General features: G+C 40.5%; 1 long non-coding RNA gene across 1 annotated transcript in view; it reads right to left on the minus strand.

Moving 5' to 3' along the window:
* LOC132593737 (uncharacterized) overlaps window positions 1-22695 on the minus strand; it is a 148192-nt gene that overhangs the window by 61447 nt on the left and 64050 nt on the right. The gene's annotated exons all lie outside the window — the stretch shown is intronic.

Consider the following 22695-nt stretch of genomic DNA (forward strand, 5'->3'; position numbering starts at 1 on the left):
TGGAAAAGAATATACAAAAAAGAATGTCTATATGTATATAACTGAGTCGCTTTGCTGCACGGCAGAGATTGGCACAATATTGTAAATCAACTATCCTTCAATTTTAAAAACGTAAAAGAAAATAAAGAAAAGCAAATTTGACAAAAACATTAGTGATATTTAAGTCAAGGGAAAAAAATGACATTCCTTCTTGATCTTGTAAGGGGCCACAATGACGCTTCGATCTGGATTGCGTAAACTGTCAATAATACGTCATTTACTGTACAGTCCTCCGTCTCAAAACACTGTGCCTTGACTTCTAATGGGCAGAACAGTTCTTACAGATTTCTCAGATGCTTTTCCCGGGTTATAATCCTCATATTTGGCTCAAATAAAATTTTCCTTTTCTTTCTTAGATTGACTGATTAATTTTTCGTCGACAATGGTATGGAAAGAGACAGACCGATCTATTGTCACAGGTTAACTTAGAATAGCTGGGGGATAACACTGGCATTTTCTTTACACACTCCAAGGTTGTTTTACTTTCAAAAGTTATGCTTTCTGATTTTTTAAACACTACTAAGATGGAGAAGCCCTTCAGCATGGTGGCTAAGAGCACGGTGTCTGGGGCCCCACTGCCTGGACCCTCCAGTTACCGCCTGTGGAACTTCGGACAAGGCAGTCCCCCACATTTGATCCCAAATTCCTCAATGGAGGGATAATAAAGCAGAGCTCCTGGAGCTGTCCTGGGCTCTACATCATGGGATGCACGTGTAAAGCAGTTAGAGAAGAGTCTGGCACTTAGTAAAATGTCTGTGAGCGGTGATTCATAGAACGGGAAACTCTCAAGGGTCCATCTGCACTGTTTCCCTCAGTGATAAGCGCTGTGATAAAGGAAAACTGGGCCTCCCGCTGTAGGTGACCAGGTACCTCATTGTTTAGCTTTTTGTCAAGCCAGTTTGGTTGCCCTGCTTTTTCTACCAAGGGAAGACCATGAATGTGTGAAGTGAGACGACATCAGCCCACCAGGCAACGACAGGTAAACCTCTGGAGGCAGCGTCGCATCTGAGTCTTACTTCTGGTCTGAGTACCACTGAGAAGCAGGAACCTGAAACACTTGAGTTTATCAAAAACCAAATCTTAAGCACTATAGGTGTCTCTGTTTTCATCTCTGACTCTGACTCTCTCAATCTCACACACACGCACACGCACAAGCACACACGCGCTCGCTCAGATCTCTACGTTTGTGGGTCATGTTCTGCATGTGTCTTTCCCCTCGTCGAGTTCTCTAGAGACGAAGCCTGAGTATGGGCACCATTACCTCCCACTCAGGCCCCTCTGACCAGGGCTATGCCTTCCTGATGGAGAAGGAGTTGCCTTTGGTAACCTTGAAAACACTAAGTCCTGACTCCTGGAATAAAGCTCATCTTGGGGCTCCTCGAGGCCGGTGGTTCCCAGACTAGCCCCAGTGACGAGTGAAACAGACTGGGGCTTCTGGTTTCTCCTCTAACAGGACACAACAGGTCCAGGACGTGCCTGCCCAGGTGGCAAGTGGCACTGTCCCCTTACTCATGGAGGGCGATGGAATTCCATCAGGTCGAATCTTGCTGCTGCTCCATCAGCCTCCCTGAGGCGGGCCAGCCCCGGCCTGGACACAGGCCTCTCCTCTCTGGCCGTTTCCCCCAAATCCTCCCTCCCTCCCTCCCTCCCTCCAAGTCTCCATCCTCACTCTCACTGTTCTCAAAGGGAATCACACTCATTCTTCACTGAAGACACACCTTTATTATTTGTTTTTCGCTCTGAGAGACAAGCCTGCATTGGGTACACTTTGTGCCCTTTAGGAGCTGAAGATCTACCTCTTACCAGCTTGCTTTCTTTGTAACAGGTCATAATGTCCCAGAACATTAAATCATTTACATTCAATCCAGGTCTACTTATTCTAATATCTAATAACCAAAGGTACATTGGGAAAGAAAGAGTTGCTTGTAAACCCCCAAAATTTGCAAATGTGCAAAAGCAGAGAGTCAAGTTTGCACTCTCTTGTGTCCGTGGCGTGGAATGAACCCCTTAGTCCCACACACCCAACAAATGCAGAAGAAAATGTGTATCGAGTTGGGAAAAAAATAGTGTCTTCTGATAGAACATAGTGACGTCAAATGATTTGAGTTTTACTTTAGTCGCCAGGGCCTCATGTGGGTATTTTGGAAAACAGGCCCCAGAAAGGATGCTCGGAGAGCAAAGCTGTGTAGCAGCATTGAAGATGAAGTAGTTCCCTCTGGTCTGGAGACCCGCAGCTGCCCCGTCATCTGCCTGGTATCCCCACGCTGCTTCAGTCCCTCGCTGACCACGTGCACTTAGCACGGTCACCAAAGGAAGTGTCCACTAACAGTGTCGTCTGCACCTTTGTTTTAGTGTACTTTTCATCCTTCTACCTTCAGGAGACCCAGGCAAGACTCTGTTTCTCTCATAATATTCATTCAGATGCCTCTGTACTGTTTCGCTCTGACTTTGGCCTTTGTAAAACTGAAACGGAAGCTTGTTTCTGTCGACAAAGAGACTTTCACTAACTTTATATCCGGCGGAGAGGATCAGCCTGATTTCAGAGGATGCAGTGATATGATGTGGAAAGCCCCCAGCAGAGGAAAACCATCCTTGAACCCTGAGACAGGAATCCAAGTTTCTGATCAAGAGGTTGTAAAGATCACCTGGGTCCCTGACGAGGCCACTTTTCACTTTACTAAGAACCAACCGGCCTGTGTCCGCAACAGAAACAAAGGGAAAAATCAAGGCCACAATCTGGATGACTCGATTAGCGTTTTAAGGAACTCTGACAATTAAATAAAGGAAATAAGAAAAAAGCTCCTGGTCCACCGCCCAGAGACATTCTGAAGACACGTGAAATACTGAAAGTGAAGGCTTTATATCAAGTGGGAGGCACAAAGATCTTTCTTAAAGTGAAAGCCCAATTTGTAATCTTATTTGTAATCATCATGTTGTTCACGTGATAATTATACCTTAGTTCTGTTGACCTTTTCAATGACAGTTCTTAATTTATCTGTTCACTATGCATTTATTTTGTTCGTGCTTTCATGCTACTTGTAATATTCCATACACCGTGTTCATATACTGATTTGCTGAACAGATATTTGATTGGTGCTATTACACCCCAGGCATCCCACTAGTGAAACCCAATTCCCTGCCCTCAGAAAGCTTACGTCCAACTGCAGTGCTAGACAATGAATAAGGAAAATGCAAGCGAATCGGACAGGGGTAAGTGCCAAGGAGAAATACAGAGCGAGGGAAGTGCCTCGGCCGCACTGGGAGGGCAGCTGGGGTTTTAGACAGAACAGTTAGGAATGTGACATTTGAGTGGAGACCTCAAACAAAGAAGGAACGAGCCCTGAAGCTCGCAGGGGAGGAAGCTTCCAGAAGGAGGAACAGGTAATACAGGAGGAGCACGCGTGGACCAACGGGGAAGAGGGTGGGGATGCGGTGGGCAGGCGCAGAGAGAGATGGGCAGAGTGACAGGAGAAGTCGGGGAGAGTACCTGGGGCCTGGAGTCCTCTGAGCGGGGGCACAACCTGACTTAGCATACAGTAGCCACAGGCAGCACAAGAGTCCACTAGGTAACAACCAGGCCCTTAGAGACATCAATAGGAAAAGCATTACCTATGGTAACACGTGTGGGTATTTTTCTATGTGTTTCATTATTTACTTCCGATTGTCAGGTAAGGCAGTATTGCTATTCCAATTTGGAGATTAGGCATCAATAAATAGTCTTTGGGATTTCAGGACCGGTAAATTTTTTTTGTAATGTTTAGAGATTTTGTTTGTTTGTTTCCTAGAACCAAGTAAGTAGGAAACGGACATAAGTGCAACTTAGAGGTCAGTTTTTCAAGTGGAATGAGTTTGGCTTTATGAAAACTCTTTTCTTTCAAGGTCTTGAGGAAACTACCTTAGACCAGGGCTGCTTGCAAACCAGTGATTAGGAAATACAGGGCTATGAGAGATTTAACTGTGAGAGCCAAAATATGGCCTGACAAGCAGACCTGTGGGGTGCATTTCACTTCTCCAGCTGTAAGAAGGGGGTAGAACCTCCCGTGTCCCCCTCGCAGAAACACTGGGAAGACGCACGTGGTAATGGCTGGAAGGCCTTAAATCACCGGGATAGAGAAAGGTCCTATTTTAATCGTGAGGTTAGTCACTCATATTTAATGCCACCACATTTACCTTTTATACAGAGAGACATAGTCATCTTTGAAAAGTTCTTTATGAATAATCCTAGCATCTCATTGGTCACTGTTTCGTACCCCTCTCCCTTTTCCATCACCTTTAAAACTTTTTCACCTATTTAACCTTTTCATAATGAGCTCCCCTAACCTGACTGTACTCTAAAGGCTCCGATGCAGAGTTTAGCATTTGAAAATACGGAGTTGAGGTGCACGCCAGGAACCTTCCGTTTTTAATGTGCTTTTGGAAGCTTCAGAGGGCTGATGGGGACTGAATTATATTCAAAGCTACGTGAGGGAAAAATCCCTTTTCCTCACAGAGCTGAGCTGTCTAAAGAATTTCTAATGCCAAGCACTTCGGCAGCAAGATTCTTAGCAATACGTACAATTAATTTTATTACAGCTTTTTCCTTTTCTCATTTTTGCTGTAGGAAAATGCAAATTCCGTCATAAGCACTTTTCTTTCAGCTCATTTTGAACATGATGAGCCAGATTCTCTCACACGGTACCAGCGGGCCGGACCAGGCTGAACAAAGAGATTAAAAGTTGAAAGATGGGATATTGTTTACCTGAGATATGACATGGGCTGAAGCATTAAGTGACACGACATCACGTAAGGGAAAACGGGGTCATACTGAGGCTTTTCCTTAGCTGGGACATTTCTTTAGATTTTTTTTTTTTTTGGCATAAAAAATAGGGGCTTTTGTGAAAAAGTAGAAACTTCATCTCACAAAGAAAATCTCATTATGAAGGTGAAGATTAGAGGTCTTTACTCAAAGCTGCACACAGGGTCTTTAACAAGTTTGCTTTAACAAGTTCGCTGTTTAAAATTTCCATCCAAATTTAAGAGGAAAATGTATAAGCAGTGATAAAGGTCAAGGTGCTCTGAAGGCGAACTGACAGAGGGCCGTTGAAAATTGCCTTCTCTGAACTCCTGGCAGAGTCTGCAATGGGCCAGCTACAGCAAAAGAGGACTTTTCTTGAGAAAGAATCATAGAGACTGAGAGAGGCTCCTTTGGTCATCTGTGAACGCAAGAATAAAATCTAGTAAAATGTCAGTTTTCTAAATTCAAATTCCAGTGAACCAGAGACCAAAGGCACGAGATGGAAAAGAGGCAAAGAAAAAAGGGGAAATGAGTAAGAACAATTTTTCAATTTATACGGTAGGCTGTTTCCCTAAAGAAAAGAGGAGAATGTGATTGTGAGCTGGCCTGTGTCCCCAACAAACAATTCTGAAAATAGCGGCTTATAATTGACTGTGTAGCATCTTTTTCTCTTTTTAATTGTATTCAGTAGGTGCAACCTTGAACTAAAGATTAGGTTTAACCAAATAGATAGGAAGCCACTTTGGTTTCAGCTCTGACATGAAATGAGCTTAGAAGTTTGTCACTCCTGCTCTTAATACAAAGACAAAGAGAAGAGGAATGACCTTGCTTGGACTCATCCGAGAACTGAGATTTCAGAGCAAGCCCCACCCTGAAATCTGGAGAAACAGAGAATCCAGAGAGTCACGCTTGCCTGGAGCAGAAGCTTCAGGGGTCACGAGCTGGTGAGGGACAGCTAAATGGCAACTCTGACAAGTTACTGGAGGTAGAGTATGGGTGAGTGAGAGACGGAACCACTTTGCGGGCTTAACTCCGGAATCTCACCAGGATTTCCTGGTGCAGACCCAGCAACAATGCAGAGGGAGGAGAGGAGTCACCACTGTGAAATGTCAAAAGGCTCCTTGAGGGCTTCCCTGGTGGCACAGTGGTTGAGAGTCCGCCTGCCGATGCAGGGGACGTGGGTTCGTGCCCCGGTCTGGGAAGATCCCACATGCCGTGGAGCGGCTGGGCCCGTGAGCCATGGCCGCTGAGCCTGCACGTCCGGAGCCTGTGCTCTGCAATGGGAGAGGCCACAATAGTGAGAGGCCCGCGTACTGAAAAAAAAAAAGTTTCCTTGATAACAAAGCCTCCTCTCCAGGGAACGGACATCACCAGGGCCTTGTCTCATTGGAAGCTGAAAGGGAATCACCAACCCCGGCCCCCTTCTGGTCTTCCTGTCTCACCTGAGGGGAAATCTTTTTCTTTTTGTAATTTTAGAAACACTTGTGAAGGTATTAGCCCACAGACACAAGCTCACTGAAAACCTAAAATTTAATCATACGATTATAGAGCTTTGCCCCTCCTCCATGTTACCACCACACTATAGAGCTCCTGTGTGATAAAGCGCATTACTGGAAGGTGCACATGTCTGAGGAAGAGGACTTAGGGAAGCCCAAAGACAACAGGGAGACAAAGACAAGAACCATAGAGTAATTTAAAGCCCCTGGACCCCTACAGCTACAACAAACATTAAACATAGCCCGAATCCTGGCTAGATTAACATAAAAACTCACGTTAAAGTGCTATTTACCTCAGCTCCTATGACCTGATACAGCACATCTAGTTTTCAACAACAAAAAATTACAAGACATGCTAAAGTTCCAGAAGGAACACAGTCTGAAGGCAAAAAGCAAACATAAAAACCAGACTCAGATATGACATCAGGTTTGGAATTATCATATAAGGAATTTAAAATAACCATGATCAAGATGATGAGGGCTCTAATGAAAGAAGTAGGCAACGAGAAAAGATAGTTATGTAAGAAGAAAAAGATGGAACTTTAAGAATCAAAAGGAAATACTACAGGTCAAAACACTGTAATTAATGAAAATTGCCTTAGATGGGCTCATTGGTGACTGGACACCAGCAAAGAAAGAATCAGTGAGCTTAGAGATAGGTCAATAGAAATTTCCTAAACTGAAATGAAAATAGAAACAAAGAATGACAAAAACAGGACATCTAATTACTGTAGGACAGTTTTTAAAAAGTACAACTACATGCAATGGAAATATCAGAACTAGTAGAAAGAGGAAATGGAGCAAAGGAAATATTTTAACAAATAAATGGCCAAGAATTTTACAAAATTAATGACAGACAACAAATCAAAACTTCAGCAAGCTCAGAGAACACCCAGAAAGACAAACACCAAAAAGCTACACCTGAGCATATCATAGTCACACTGCAGAAAACCAAAGACAAAGAAAAAAACCTGAAAGAAGCTAGGGTAAATGGAACACTTTACCTATAGAGAAACAAGGATGCGGATGACAGCGGTCTTCTCATCAGAATCAATAATCACTTTAAATACGAATGGTCTAAATACACCAATTAAAAGACAGAGGATGTCAGAGTGGATTAAAAAGCAAGACCTCAGGGGACACTCATGTGGGAACTATATATCTACATAACTATACATTTTTAAGTAACTTTTAAGTACCTATATATAATATCTTGTAAGCAATTTTTACCCTCTTTAAACAGCGCAGAAATCTTATTACTAGTGTGTCTCCATTTAAACTGTCTCTGACATCCTTTTGGGGCCATCTTAAGATTAGGTACAGATCTAAATTTCATCTTTTATATTTATTAGCTGTCGTCTTTTGAAAGAGAAATTAGATCAATTTATTCTACCTTGTTATCTTTCATAACAACATAGCCCAAGAATTTCACTGAGCTCAAAAAAAAAAAGTAATGTGAAAGTAAAATTTTTATTGAAGTGGGTAAACATAGATACTAATACATGTATTTATGCACTTGTAATTCTCCACTTTCCTTAGAGGGATTTTGAAAATCTCTTTTATGTTTGCTCTTCTATTACTTCATCATTTTGTGTCTTTTTTTTTTGCCTGCCTGTCACTCTGACCAAGATAATTTCAAATTTAATCATTCTCACAATAATGTATTTCAAAATGACTTCCATGCAAAAAGTAAAAGCAACTGCACTGATGTGCAAATGTTAAATCCCTTAGGTTCCGAGACTTGGACTATGTCTCAAGAAATAGCCTTTGCTAATCTGCAAAGTGTTTGCATAAAAGGGTCACTGTGTCATTCTATCATGCTTCTCCTCTCTTCTCAAATTGCTATCCACCAACCTGAAATTGTCTGGCTGTGATCAAGCAGACAAGAGCCAACTTCATGTTTTTTAAGCAAAAGTACTTTAATGACCTCAAAACATAGTACATGAAACAGTCCCTCGGTGCTCAGAGTTCCTCGCTAAGCATTTCTTTTATTTTCTCTAGTTCCAGGAAGTTACTCTGTCTCTCTAGGGCTCCAGTTCCTTGGCTGTATAAAGCAGTCTATGATTCAAGGGACCGTGAACAGAATTTAATATCCTGTATTGATCAGAGTCCTTCAAAACTACAAGTCCATTTCATTTTTTCATATTTCTTAATTGAAAGACAATTCAGAGAAAAAAATGTTGGAAAGGGCTTGGCTTGCTGCTGGGTGAGCTGCACCTTTGCTTTCATGGCATTGCAAGAGAATCCCGAGGACCTGCCAATTTGCTATGGAAAAATAAATCCCATTCCTATTCAATTTGTACAAAAATCAAAGCCATTAATTTTCTTAATTTTTTTTTACTTTCATGGGAAGAAGTTATCCAGATTTTCTTTCACTGAAGTTAATATTTCAAGGTTTTCCTTTCTTCTTCCTCAATGTTTTCCATGGACCCACTCCCTTCTGCATTGGTGTCTTTGGGAGTTAAGCACAAAGCAACAGAGACATACTGGACATATTGATCACTAAGTGAAATGGTTTCTCTAGCAACCATAACTCAATGAAAGCCCAGAGAACTGCCTTTCTTTTGCACATGAATTCTTTTCTAATTACTTCAGACATCACAGATGGCAGAAACAGATACAAAAGTACCTGCTCAAATAGTGCTGCTGCAAAAATAAAGCTGATTCAGCGAGAGATACTCTGCTGTGTTCTGTGGTTAGCTAATATATTCCTAATTTTAGTATACAATTTCTCAATAATTATGAAATGAATTCATTCCTTTGTGCATTACAGTACGTGAATGTATTAGTTTTATTACTGCCATAATAAATCATCAAAACTTAGTGACTTAAAATAACAAATATTTATTATCTTTTTTTTTTTTTTTTTTTTGCGGTACGCGGGCCTCTCACTGTCGTGGCCTCTCCCGTTGCGGAGCACAGGCCCCGGACGCGCAGGCTCAGCGGCCACGGCCCACGGGCCCAGCCGCTCCGCAGCGCGCGGGATCCTCCCGGACCGGGGCACGAACCCGCGTCCCCCGCATCGGCAAGCGGACTCTCAACCACTGCGCCACCAGGGAAGCCCCATTTATTATCTTATAGTTCTGCAGGTTAGAAGTCTGACACATGTCTTACTGGACTAAAATAAGGTGTCAGCAGGACTGCATACCGCCCTGGAAGCTCTAAGGGAAAATCCATTGTCTTTCCTTTGTCGGTTTCTAGAAGACACCTGCATTCCTTGGCTCAGTACCCCCTCATCCCTTTTTGAAGCAACATCACATCTCCCCAGTCCTTCCTCCACCATCACTTCACAGCCAGTAGGGATTCTTGCTTTTAAAGACTCTTCTGATTATATTGGGGCTGCCTGGATAATCCATAATAACCTCCCCATCTCAAGGCCATACTCTTAACCACATGTGCAGAGTCCCTTTGGCCACGTAAGGTAACATATTCATTCACTTGCTTCAGCGATGAGGCCACGTAGGTCTTTAAAGGGCCACTATACTGCCTGCTGCAATGAGGCTATCGTCTGGCACATTGAGAAAAAAAGATGCTTCTCAAAATACTGATATGCAATAGAGCATGCACTTTGAACTGCTTCTTCTACATACTGGTGAGTATTTCACATTGATTTAAAGCAGAGGTCAGCAAACCTTTTCGGTAAGGAGCAAACCCTATCTATATTTGGCTTTGCCAACCATTCAGTCTCTGTTACAACTACGCGATTCTGCTATCGTAGTGTGAAAGCAACCACTGACAATACATAAACGAATGGGCTTGGCTGCATTCCAATAAAAATCCCTAAACAAAAACAGGCAGTGGGCCAGATTTGGCCTGTGGGCTACAGTGTGCTGATTTGTCAACTAGAGCTATGAAATCTCTAATCCTGTAAGTAAAATCTGACACACATTTTCAAAACTGAGATCTTTTCCTCTGGATATAGAATATAAGAAAACTAAAACTCTTCACCTGGCCTCTTCAGCAATATAACGAAGTATATAAACATTCTTCATTATCATAAAACCTTGGTTGAGTACCAGTGATAGGAAATAAGACCACGAAAAGCTAGAAGACCAAGAGTCAACCCTCAGTGGGCTTATAATTGGATGGGTGACACATATTCATTAAAAGGTAGTAGCATCATTTTTGATCTATATGTTTAGTTGAATACATTATCTAACCTCCAAAAATACCATCTTTAAAAGTTATATAATGGGAGTTCCACTTCTGGTGAGTTCCACTTCTGGTGATGGCAAAGTATTTTTTATTGGAACTAACCCTCCTGCAGACAATGATAAACTCTGGACAAAGTATTTTAAGAAATAAACTATATGTAGGCAGTGGGGACTGACCAAAAGCACACAGGACCTGGAGGGGAGTCTGTCCTTGAAAGAAAATAATTTTTCTAGATAAAAATTTGTGCTCGTATGACTTTTTGCTGAAGGGCACACCCCCATCTGTGTGTCAAGAGGCAGAAGAACTAAAACAGAAACCTGGTCTCACTGGCTTAAGAAGTCAAGGTATGGAGTTGGGAGATGCTAGAGAGCATAGGGAATAAGTAAGAAGTTCCAGAAGTTAGGGAGCCTCAGAATTGCGTACGATCTCTGTCCAAACCCTGGCTGAACCCTGAAGCTTGTAAGCAATGGAGAACACCAAGATTCCCCGGGAAAAGCAACAGCTGGAAGTTGGAAGAACTGAGCATTTTCAGCTGCTATCAATTCCAGGGGAGATAGAGATTAGGGTTTGAGTCCAATAATACTGATAAAGTTAAGTTACTGCTAGAACAAAAATCTACAGTTATAAGAGAAGGACCAAACTATCCAGAATCTCTATCTTTACAAATGAATGTTTCATTGAAAATGTGCAGTGCACTATAAACACGGAAAGAATTAGGAAAATGTGAACAATTGCTAAAAGAAAGGTAGCATATAGTAACAGACTTCAAGATAACACAGATGTTGTCATTAGTAGGCAAGGGTTTTAGAGCTGGTATAATAAATATATCAGTGACTTAAAGGAGTACATGATCATTATAAATGAACACAAGGAGAAAATCTTCAGAGTAACGGAAACTATAAAAAGGGAACCAGCGCTTCCCTGGTGGCACAGTGGTTGAGAGTCCGCCTGCTGATGCAGGGAACACGGGTTCGTGCCCCGGTCCGGGAAGATCCCACATGCCGCGGAGCGGCTGGGCCCGTGAGTCATGGCCGCTGAGCCTGCACGTCGGAGCCTGTGCTCCACAACGGGAGAGGCCACAACAGTGAGAGGCCCGTGTACCACAAAAAAAGAGAGAACCAAATGGAAACTTTAGGAGAGAAAAAGTTAAGACATATAGAATTAAAAATATTTATTGTATACACTTATCAACTTATCAGAGATAGCCAAAGAAAATGTTAGTGAACTTGAAGATAAATCAAAAGTGAAAAAAGGAGAAAAAGAGTGTGAAAGGAGTGTGAACGAGCCTAGCTGCACAACAGCAAATGATTAGCATATGTAGGATTGGAGTACCAGAGGAGAGGACAGAGAAAGTGGCGCAAAACAAATTTGAAGAAATTATAACCAACAGATCTTCAATTGTACTGAAAACAGCAAGGCATAGATCTCAAGAAGCTCTGAAAACCCCAAGCATTTTTAAAAAAGAGAAAGAAAGAAGGAAGGAAAGAGAATAAGGGAGGAAGTAAATACGAAACACATCAGTTAAACTGCTGAACACTGAAGAGTAAATAGAAAATCTAGAAAGCAGTCAGAGAAAAATGTCCTGTTATATATAAGTAAGTAATAACATAACTAATGGTTGGCTTCTCATCAGAAACAATAATAGCCAGGATACTGTTGAAGCAGAGCAAGACCCTGTGGTCCTTCCCCGTCATGTCCTCTGCCTGCCTTTTGTCTGTGGAAAAACTTTAGCCAAAGAATAAGTTTAATCAGAGAAGTGAGTAAATTCAGAAACAAAGGAAAACAGTCCAACAAGACTAAATAATAATAGTTTAGTCAGTAAGCAAAGTCAAGGACCTTTGGTTCCTTCTCAAGGGCTATAGATAATATTCTGAGCCATATCCTGTGAGCTGTCTTATAGGTACTGAAACCCTCACCAGGTGTAAAAAGTTAACTACCTGATGAGCAGACTGTAGCCATGACATAAGCTGCCACAGTTCTAAGAACTGGCCTTAAGGAAATGGGAGCAAACCGGCCCTGGAACTGAAGATTAACTGTACTTAAAATAAATCAAGATGATGCTGGTCAGACGACCGAGGATCAATTTCAAGATGATGGTCAGAGTTGACTGTGCTGTTTCTGCATGGAGCCCCCTCCCTCCATCTATAAAATCTCTTGCCCACGGATTGTCAGTGGAGGGAGTCGGCCTTTGGACAGAAATCTGCCTTCCCCCCCACCCCCATTGCCGGCATCCAAAACAAAGCAAACTTTCCTTTCCACCAACCTGGCCTCTTTATTGGCTTTTGAATGGTGAGCAGCCGGACCCCACTTTCAGTTACACTATGTCAGGCAAAAATACAAAAAGTGACATTGGAAGAAAATCATTTTTAGATAAAAGGAAGTCAAGAGAAATTTCCACCCGCAAACCTGCACTATACGAAATCCTAACCGAAATTCTTTTCTTGGAAGGTAAATGACACCAGATGAAAACTAGGATCTACAGGAGAAATAGAGTGTCTGACACGGGTACATGTATAAAACTCTCGCTCCTTTTGTGCATGTATGTGTGTATCTCTCCAGGTATTTTTTGCTTTTCTTAACATATTCGAAAGTCATGTGAATGTTTAAAGCAAAAATAAAAGTACTAATACTGTATTGTGGAATTTATAACGTACTTGAGGTAAGACAGACAACAACAATAGCACTTAGGATGGGGCAATAAATTGTGCTAAACTGCTGCATGGTTCTTACATTTTACATGAAGGGCTACACTATTAGCACTAAGTACATTGTGATAAATTAAGTATCTGTACTGTAATCCCTAGGGCAAACACACACACACACACACACACACACACACACACACACACACACACACTGCAAAGGAGCACAGCTACAAAGTCAATAGAGGACTTATACTGAAACACTAAAAAGTATTCGGTAAATCCAAAAAGGCAGAAAAGGTGAAATAAGTGAACATAAAGCTGATGGGACAAAGAGAAATGAATAACAAAATTTATGGACCTAAATCAAAGCATATCAATAATCATTAAATATAAATGAATTAAGCACTCCTAATAAGAAGCAGAAAGTATCAGCCTGAATTTAAAAAGCCATCTATGAAAGCGACACCTGAAATACAAAGGCCTGAGTAGGCTGGAAGTAAAAGGATGGAAAGTGATATACCATGCAGAGTGACCTGAGTGGCTGTATTAATACCTGGAGAAAAATGACGTCATCACAAGGATTATTACCACAGATTAAGAGAGACAGCTCATCGTGATAAAAGCTGAATTCACCAGAAAGACATAATGATTATCAAGTCTATGCAATAGTTGAAGAGCTTAAAAATATACAAAGCAACCTTGACAGAATTCAATGGAACAAGGAACAAATCCATACTCACAGATTAGATGAGTCAATACTGTTAAAATACCACTTCTCTCAAAATTGATCTACAGAGTCAATGCAGTTACAGTTAAAGTCCCAGCAGGATATGTTTAGTAAATAATCACAAGTTAACTCCAAAATCTATATGGAAATGCTCAGGACCTAAAATAGCCAAATAAAAAAAAAAATTCGGAAGACTTCCACAACCAGATTTCAAGAGTTACTACAAAGCTATGTTAATCAGGGTAGTATGGCAGTGACATACGACTGACAAATAGCCTAACAGAATAGACCCATTCTTAGATGATCAATTGATTTTTTTAGCCAAGGGACCAAATTAATATAGTGGGAAAAGGAAAGTCTTTTTCAACAAATTATGACGGAAAAACTGGCTGAAAGTAATTTAATTTCGGTCATAGAGCTAAAAGTAAACCTAAAACTCCAAAGGAACATCTAGAAGAAAACATAGAGAAAGATCTCCAAACACTAGGGGTAGGAGAAGATTCCTTAGGATTCAGAAAGCGTTCTCCATGTAAGGAAATATTGGTAAAATGTATTTCATCAAAATTAAAAATTCTGCTCATCAAAAGACACTATCAGAATATGACTAGACATAAAAAAAATTACATTATGCATTATAATATTTATAATATATCCAGAATATTTAAAGAATTCTTACCACTCTACAATGAAAAGACAAACAACTCCAAAAAGATAAGGGGGAAAAATAAACTTGAAACAACAACAAATGTATGGACACCAAGGGGGGAAAGCAGGCTGGGGGGTTATGAATTGGGAGATTGGGTTGACATATATACATTGATATGTATAAAATAGGTAACTAACAAGAACCTGCTGTATAGCACAGGGAACCCCACTTCACTGTACAGTAGAAACTAACACAACATTGTAAAACAACTCTATCCCAATAAAAAAACAAATAATAATAAATTAATTAATTTTAAAGAAAAACCCTTTAAAATGGAATGTATTAAAAAAAAAAAGGCCAATAAGCACATGAAAAAAGTGTTCCACACTGTCAGCCAAAGGAGAAATGCAAATTATTACCACTAACACCCACTATGATGGCTAAAATTTTAAAAACAAAAACAAAACCCTTGAGTTCAACTCCAAATGTAGGTAAGATGTGGAGTGACTGGAAAGCAAATACCTTGCTGGTGGCATAGTCCAGACAGACCTCCTCTTACTGTGCTTCTCTTTACTGTGCGTCACAGGTACCATATTTTTTTACCAATTGAATGTCTGTGGCAGCCCTGCATCAAGCGTTTGCTCACTTCGCGTCTCTGTGTCACATTTTGGTAACGCGCACAATATTTCAAGTTTTTTCATTGTTAACATATCTGTTATGGTGCCTGTGATCTTTGATGTTAGTATCGTAATTGTTTTGGGACATCACAAACCGCACCCGTATTAGACAGCGAACTTAATTGATAAATGTGGTGTGTGTTCTGACTCCCCTACAGACCAGCTGTTCCCTGTCTCTCTCCCTCTCCCCAGGCCTCCCTGTTCCCTGCGACACAACAGTATTGAAATTAGGCCAATCAATAAACCTACAGTGGCCTCTAGGCATTTAAGTGAAAGGAAGAGTCGCACATCTCTCACTTTAAAGTCAAAGCTAGAAATGATTAAGCACAGTGTGGAAGGCTGGAAAGTCAAGACAGGCCAAAAGCTAGGCCTCTTGTGCAGTTAGCCAAGGTGTGGATGCAAAGTTCCTGAAGGAAATTAAAAGTGCTCCTCCAGGAAACACAAATGATAAGAAAGCAAAACAGCCTTATTCTTGATATGGAGAAAGTTTCAGGGGTCTGGACAGAAGATCAAACCAGCCACAACGTCTCCTTAAGCCAAATCCTAATCCAGAGCAAGGCCCTCTTCAATACTATGAAGGCTGAGAGAGGTAAGAAAGCTGCAGAAGAAAAGTTTGGAGCCAGCAGAGGTTGGTTCATGAGGTTTAAGGGAAGAAGCCGTCTTCATAACATCAAAGTGCAAAGTGAAGCAGCAAGTGCTGATGCAGAAGCTGCAGCAAGTTATCCAGAAGATCCAGCTGAGATATTCATGAAGGAGGCTGCACTGAACAACAGATTTTCAATGTAGAAGAAACAGCCCTATATTGGAAGAAGGTGCCATCTACCCTTTCATAGCTGGAGAGGAGAAGTCAATGCCTGGCTTCAAAGCTTCAAAGGACAGGCTCTCTTGTTAGAGGCCAGTGCAGCTGGTGACTTTAAGCAGAAGCCAAGGCTCATTTACTATCCTGAAAATCCTAGGGTCCTTAAGAATTATGCTAAATCTATTCTGTCTGAGCTCTATCAATGGAACAACAAAGCCTGGATGACAGCATATCTGTTTATAATATGGTTTACTAAATATTTTAAGCCCACTGTTGAGAACTACCACTCAGAAAAAAAGATTCCTTTCAAAATATTACTGCTCATGGACAGTGCACCTGGTCACCCAAGAGCTCTGCTGGAGATGGACACTGAGATTAAACTGGCTTTCATGCTGCTAACACAACATTTATTCTGCTGTCCATGGATCAAGGAGTCATTTTGACTTTCACATCTTATGATTTAAGAAATACATTTTGTAAGGCTGTAGCTGCCATACAGAGTGATTCCTCTGGTGGATCTGGGCAAAGTCAATTGAAAACATTCTGGAAGGGATTCACCATTCTAGATGCCATTAAGACATTCATGATTTGTGGGAAGAGATCAAAATATCAATATCAACAGAAGTTTGGAAGAAGTTGATTCCAACCCTCATGGATGACTTTGAGGGGTTCAAGACTTCAGTGGAGGAAGGACTGCAGAGGTGGTGGAAATAGCAAGAGAACTAGAATTAGAAGTGGAGCCCAAAGATGTGACTGAATTACTATAATCTCAGAATAAAAGTTTAACAAATGAGGAGTTCATTTAATGAATGATGAGCAAAGAAATTGGTTTCTTGAAATGGAATCTGCTCCTGGTGAAGATGCTGTGAAGACTGTTGAAATACAACCAGGGAGTTAGAACATTACATACACTTAGTTGACAAAGCAGCACAGGGTTTGAGGGGTTGAGTCCAATTTTGAAAGAAGGTCTACTGTGGGTAAAATGCTATCAAACAGCATTGCAGGCTACAGAGAAATCATTCGTGAAAAGAAGAGTCAATCAATGTAGCAAACTTCACTGTTGTCTTATTTTAAGAAACTGCCACGGCCGCCCCAACTTCAGCACCGCCACCCTGATCCGTCAGCAGCCACCAACATCGAGGCAAGACCCTCCACCAGCAAAATATTAGGACTTGCTGAAGGCTCAGATGATCGTTAGCATTTTTTAGCAACTGAGTATTTTTAAATTAAGGTAGGTACATTTTTTAGACATAATGCTATTGCACACTCAGTAGACTACAGTATTGTATAAACCTAACGTTTATATGTGCTAGGAAACCAAAAGTCATGTGACTCACTTTACTTTGATATTCGCTTTATTGTGGTTGTCTGGGATGAAACCCACAATATCTCTGAAAAATTCCTGTGACCCCTTTTGGAGAAAGGTCTGGCAGCCTATTATGAAGTTAAACGTTTACCTACCCTACCAACTAGAAATTTCACTCCCAGATGTGGCTCAGTTTACAGAATGTTCTAGAACAGACAAAACTCATTTGTGTCTAAAAAAATCAGAAAAACTGTTGCCTCTGCGGAGGTGCAGGGGGAGGAATTCACCTGGAGGCGACATGACAGAACTTTCTAGGGTGATGGAAATGTTCCATTTCTGGATAAAGTATTGGGCAGGTGTATGTATTAATTAAATGCATCAAATTGTGCACTTAAGACTTGTGTATATCATTATCTATAAATTTTATGTTAAAGAAAACTCTGTAAGCAAAAATTAAACTCTAGTTAGTAAGTTTGCTTTCCACACTAGTATTGTTAGCAATTTGGAAACCACTTTGTGTTTATTATAGGAATGAGCAAACGAGCGGCTACATATGATGGTGGGAGCCAAGTCTCCCTGGCTGAAGAAGAGAGTTACAAGTGCAGGAAGGTAAGGACTAGAATTTATCCTCTGGTGTTTTATTGTTCTCATGGAATTGGATGTATCAGTATTAACTTGTACTCCTAACTTCTTGTACAGGACTTCCCTGGTGGTCCAGTGGGTAGGACTCTGCCCTCCCAATGCAGGGGGCCCAGGTTCAATCCCTGGATGGGGAACTAGATTCAACATGCCACAACTAGGAGTTCGAATGCCGCAGCTAAGAGTCCACATGCTGCAACTAAGGGTCCCACATGCCGCAACGAGGATACCGCGTGCCACAGCTAAGACCCAGCATGGCCAAAATAAATAAAAATATAGAAAAAGAACTTTGCCTCTTTCTTTTTCCTCTTGCTTCATCTCTGTCTCTGCCTTCTCCTCCTCCTACTTTTTCTTTCCTCTCTCTCTCTCTCTCTCTCTGAATATGTAGACACACATACCCACACACACACACATATTTCCTAGCTCTATTTGCTCAGGAAATCTATAAACAATTATAATATGAAGGCAATGAGCACATCTGACACCTAGATCTTGGTTTCTAAGTACCCTTGCCCACTTCAAGAAACCAGCCTTCTTCAAGAAAAATCTGATTCCAGGATTGGCAGAGAAAAAACAAGCTGAAATTGGAAGATCATTTGTCAGAAAATAAGTGTGATGGTCAGTTTTATGTATCGACTTGGCTAGACCCTAGCCCCAGTTACTCAATCAAATGATAGTCTGTCATGGAAAGGGCATTTTGTAGACGTGATTAACATTAAGTAAAGGAGATTATCCAGGATAATTTGCATGGACATGATCCAATCAGTTAAAAGGATTTAAGAGCCAAACTGAGGTTTCCCTGAAAAGAAAGAAATTTTCCTATGGACTACTGCTTTAGCTCCTGCACAAGAGTTTCTATTTTTCCAGAGTGTCTTACAGATTTCAGATTTGCCTAGGCAGCCCTACAGCAGTGTTAAGTCAATTCTTAGCAATACATTATCTATCTATCTACCTATCATCTACCTGTCTTCTACTGAGTCTGTTTCTCTGGTGGAACCCTAATTGATATGGTAACAGAGTACAAAATGATGGCAACATATCAAAAAGACACAGCAGCTGGCTTGAAGAGGCTTCTACTTACCCAGATGGGAATTCAGGGCATCAAAACCAATAATGGGTTAAAACTCACTGAAGAAAGTAAAAATCTGTGTGTCTATACTAACATAATAAATAAATAAATAGGTAAATAAATAAATACAAGAAAGTGTGAAGTTAAGAATGATTGTCCTTAAATTCCATATATATGTGTTAGCATACGGTATTTGTCTTTCTCTTTCTGACTTACTTCACTCTGTATGACAGACTCTAGGTCTATCCACCTCATTACAAATAGCTCAATTTCGTTCCTTTTTATGGCTGAGTAATATTCCATTGTATATATGTGCCACATCTTCTTTATCCATTCATCCAATGATGGACACTTAGGTTGTTTCCATCTCTGGGCTATTGTAAATAGAGCTGCAATGAACATTTTGGTACATGACTCTTTTTGAATTATGGTTTTCTCAGGGTATATGCCCATGCAGTAGAATGCCAACTAACAAATGTAAAAGAAAGAGTGTACGTAGAAAATCCTCGATGGATGCTAAAACTGCTGACTACAACATCAACGGATATAAAAGTTGGTGAGGAACAGGATATTTACAGTCTAGTCTCCAAGTATCTCCCCAGGGCTTATTAATTATAGAGAAATATAGTAACTTTACAGTGGACCGCATCATCTAAATTGAAGGATCAAAGTCAACACCATCAATACTGGGACAAACCAAGTGCCTCTTGATATAACGTACTCAGAGGGACATAGCATCACTTCTGTGGTATACCTGACAATACACATAACTAGAATCTAATCAAGGAGAAATAGTCAAACCCCAAATGAAGGAGACTCTGTAAAGTAATGCCTGTTTTCCTTTAAAATGGCAATGTCCAAAAAGATTTTTAAAAGGCTGATGGATTGTTTGGGGATAAAAGAGTAAATTAGCATGACAACAAAGTATTTGTAATCCTGGATTACATCCTACAAGAGAAAATAAAATTAGCTATAAAGGACATTATTTTTATTTTTATTTTTTGTGGTACGCAGGCCTCTCACTGTTGTGGCCTCTCCCATTGCGGGGCACAGGCTCCGGACGCGCAGGCTCAGCGGCCATGGATCACGGGCCCAGCCGCTCCGCGGCACATGGGATCCTCCCGGACCGGGGCACGAACCCGCGTCCCCTGAATTGGGAGGCGGACTCTCAACCACTGCGCCACCAGGGAAGCCCATTGGGATAACTGACAGTTTTGTCTGTGGATCAGATAATAGCAGTGTATCAACGTTAAATTTCCCAGGTTTTTAAAATTGGACTGTGGTTCTATAGGATAATATCCTTGCTCTTGGGAAATATAATCAATACTTTGAAATATTTAGAAGCAAAAAGACTCAATGTCTTCACATTAGCAAAGGCTCAGAAAAATATGCAGATGTAAATAAATACACAAATCAAATGGGACAAAACGTAAACAATTGGTGAGTTTGGGTAACGGGATGAGGGAGTTCCTAACACTATTCTTGCAACCTGTCTGAACGTTTGAAATTATCATAAAATCTAAAAGTTACAAAAAGAAAACAAAACATATGTAAAGGAAAGCTGTAGTTCCAAGATTGCATTTGTAGTAATAAACACATGGGTATAAAGAAAATAAAAAGGCTTTAGGCATTATTTCCACTGAAAAGCAATCAACAAATTAGACTAAAGATAAACAGCTAAGACAAGGCTGCTTTTCACATTCTGCCTTGTCATTCCAGGTTAACTAGAACGTGAAACTGGAATTTTGTTTCCTGATCTTGTAAAAATTCGTTACTTATCTTTTTTCCATGTTTCTGCTTTGCTTTCCAGCCTCTCATGTCTGTAATTCTCCAAATCACAGGTTCCAACTGGATCATTCTCCACAAATGATTTCAGAGTTAAAGAATTATCTCTTTGTATAAACCCCAACAGAAAGAAATCAAATATTTATCCTAGCTAAAGAGCAGAATATTCCTCATGGGAAAATGCTTTCTCAACTGGGTCCCCTGTTTTCCTGGGTGTCTTTAGATAGTGTAGCCTAAATAATACTAGAAGGAATTCTCATCTCAGATTAGTAAATAAATGATAGCAGGATTATTTTATTTGCAAGGAGCCACTAAAACTGGACTTGAAAAAGGTGGGGGGAAGACATGATTATATTGCAATGTTGCTGAATTGGAGAGAAAGGAGATGGACTTAAATTTATAATGTGGGTTGAACTTTCCCCATTTGTAGAGACCTTTATTGTGGAAATAAATGGGTTGTATGTGGTTTTTGTTTCCTTCTCCCCCCAACCTTGGGTTCTCCGATCTCCAATATTTTTTTTTCCAAAGCTGCAATTACTGAGATTACAAATAATGTGAAGCAAATCACAGCTGGTCCTGGCATGGCTCCAACACATAATCACCTGTCATGTGTACTAATTCCTGCTATGATGAAGCCCCTTTATTTGCAGGAGGGTCTGACAGCTCTATTGCTTAAAATGTCACCGATTAATAGAACAGGCATGAGCTTGTCTGTACTCTGACTAGTTTCCTTGCATATTTTCTATGTCAGCTTCAGTTAAGCTGTTGTTCTGTGTATTTGATAAGTGATCACTTTTCCTGGAGCCTCGTACTGTCAATAAAAGACTGAAGATATGTGAGACCACAGCTTAGTTCGATATAAATGTGGATTCAAACAAAGTCTTCTAGCAAACATTAGAAAGCGAGACTCATGGGCTCCAGACTGAAGGAGTAGACACAGAATGGTCTTGGTTTCTTTTAAGATAAAATGCCAGGGCTTAAATATAACAATAATAACATTTTCCTTTGTTTTGAGAAAATAAGCTTATGGCCAAATCTGTGGAAAATTTGCCATTTAAAATAGATGTTCAATATATTTCTCAATATATATGTTCAACATGTTTTCAACATATTACTGACAATGAAGAGAATGTTTTCAAAATCTTTTTATTCCTTCTCTAAAACCCAACTCTAAGTAGTAATTAGATGTGGCAAATCTTATGAAACTGATAACAGAGATACAAAGCTCGCTTCAACTAAAAGAAAAATCCAAATACATTCTATAGGTGACCGTGAAAAATGGAAAATTACAAGTGCTTATTCGGTTGTTTGAACTGAAAATTGTGTGTGATCCTGAAAAGCTCCATTGAGAAAAATTGGCACAGTCCTAAAGTGGCCTAAATAGTGATGCCAGGAAGAATAAGGAGGCTTTGTGTTAATGCTTAAGTTCCATCTCCCGACTATATCTTATTCAAATTCATGCATGCTTTGCTAATATCTTTCACCTGCTACCATTTGCATTTGTGGTTGCAACTAGATTCCTCCAGTCCTTAATCAAATATTAGCCTCATCCTGTTTCTGCAGCCCAGCAATCACGTCTGCACTAGTTTCCATTGTCTGATGTTTGCCTAAAATTGGATCAAAGACCACAGCCAAGTAACTCTGATTGTGCAGAGACCCATCTTTGAAGAATGCCTTTCCCAGATCCATCTGATTCACTAGCTGCAAAGATATTTCACCAGCTGCAAAGATAGATGATAGATAGGTAGGTAGGTAGGTAGATAGATAGATAGACAGAGGATAGATAGACAGCAGATAGGTAAATGATAGATAGATAGATTGATTGATAGATAGATAGATAGAAGATAGATGATACATAGATAGATAGATAGATAGATGACAGATAGATAATAGAATCAGAACTCCCAGCTCCAACATTTCTAGCCTCCAACCCATCTG

This window comes from Globicephala melas, chromosome 17, assembly GCF_963455315.2.
Source record: "Globicephala melas chromosome 17, mGloMel1.2, whole genome shotgun sequence".
Classification (NCBI taxonomy): domain Eukaryota; kingdom Metazoa; phylum Chordata; class Mammalia; order Artiodactyla; family Delphinidae; genus Globicephala; species Globicephala melas.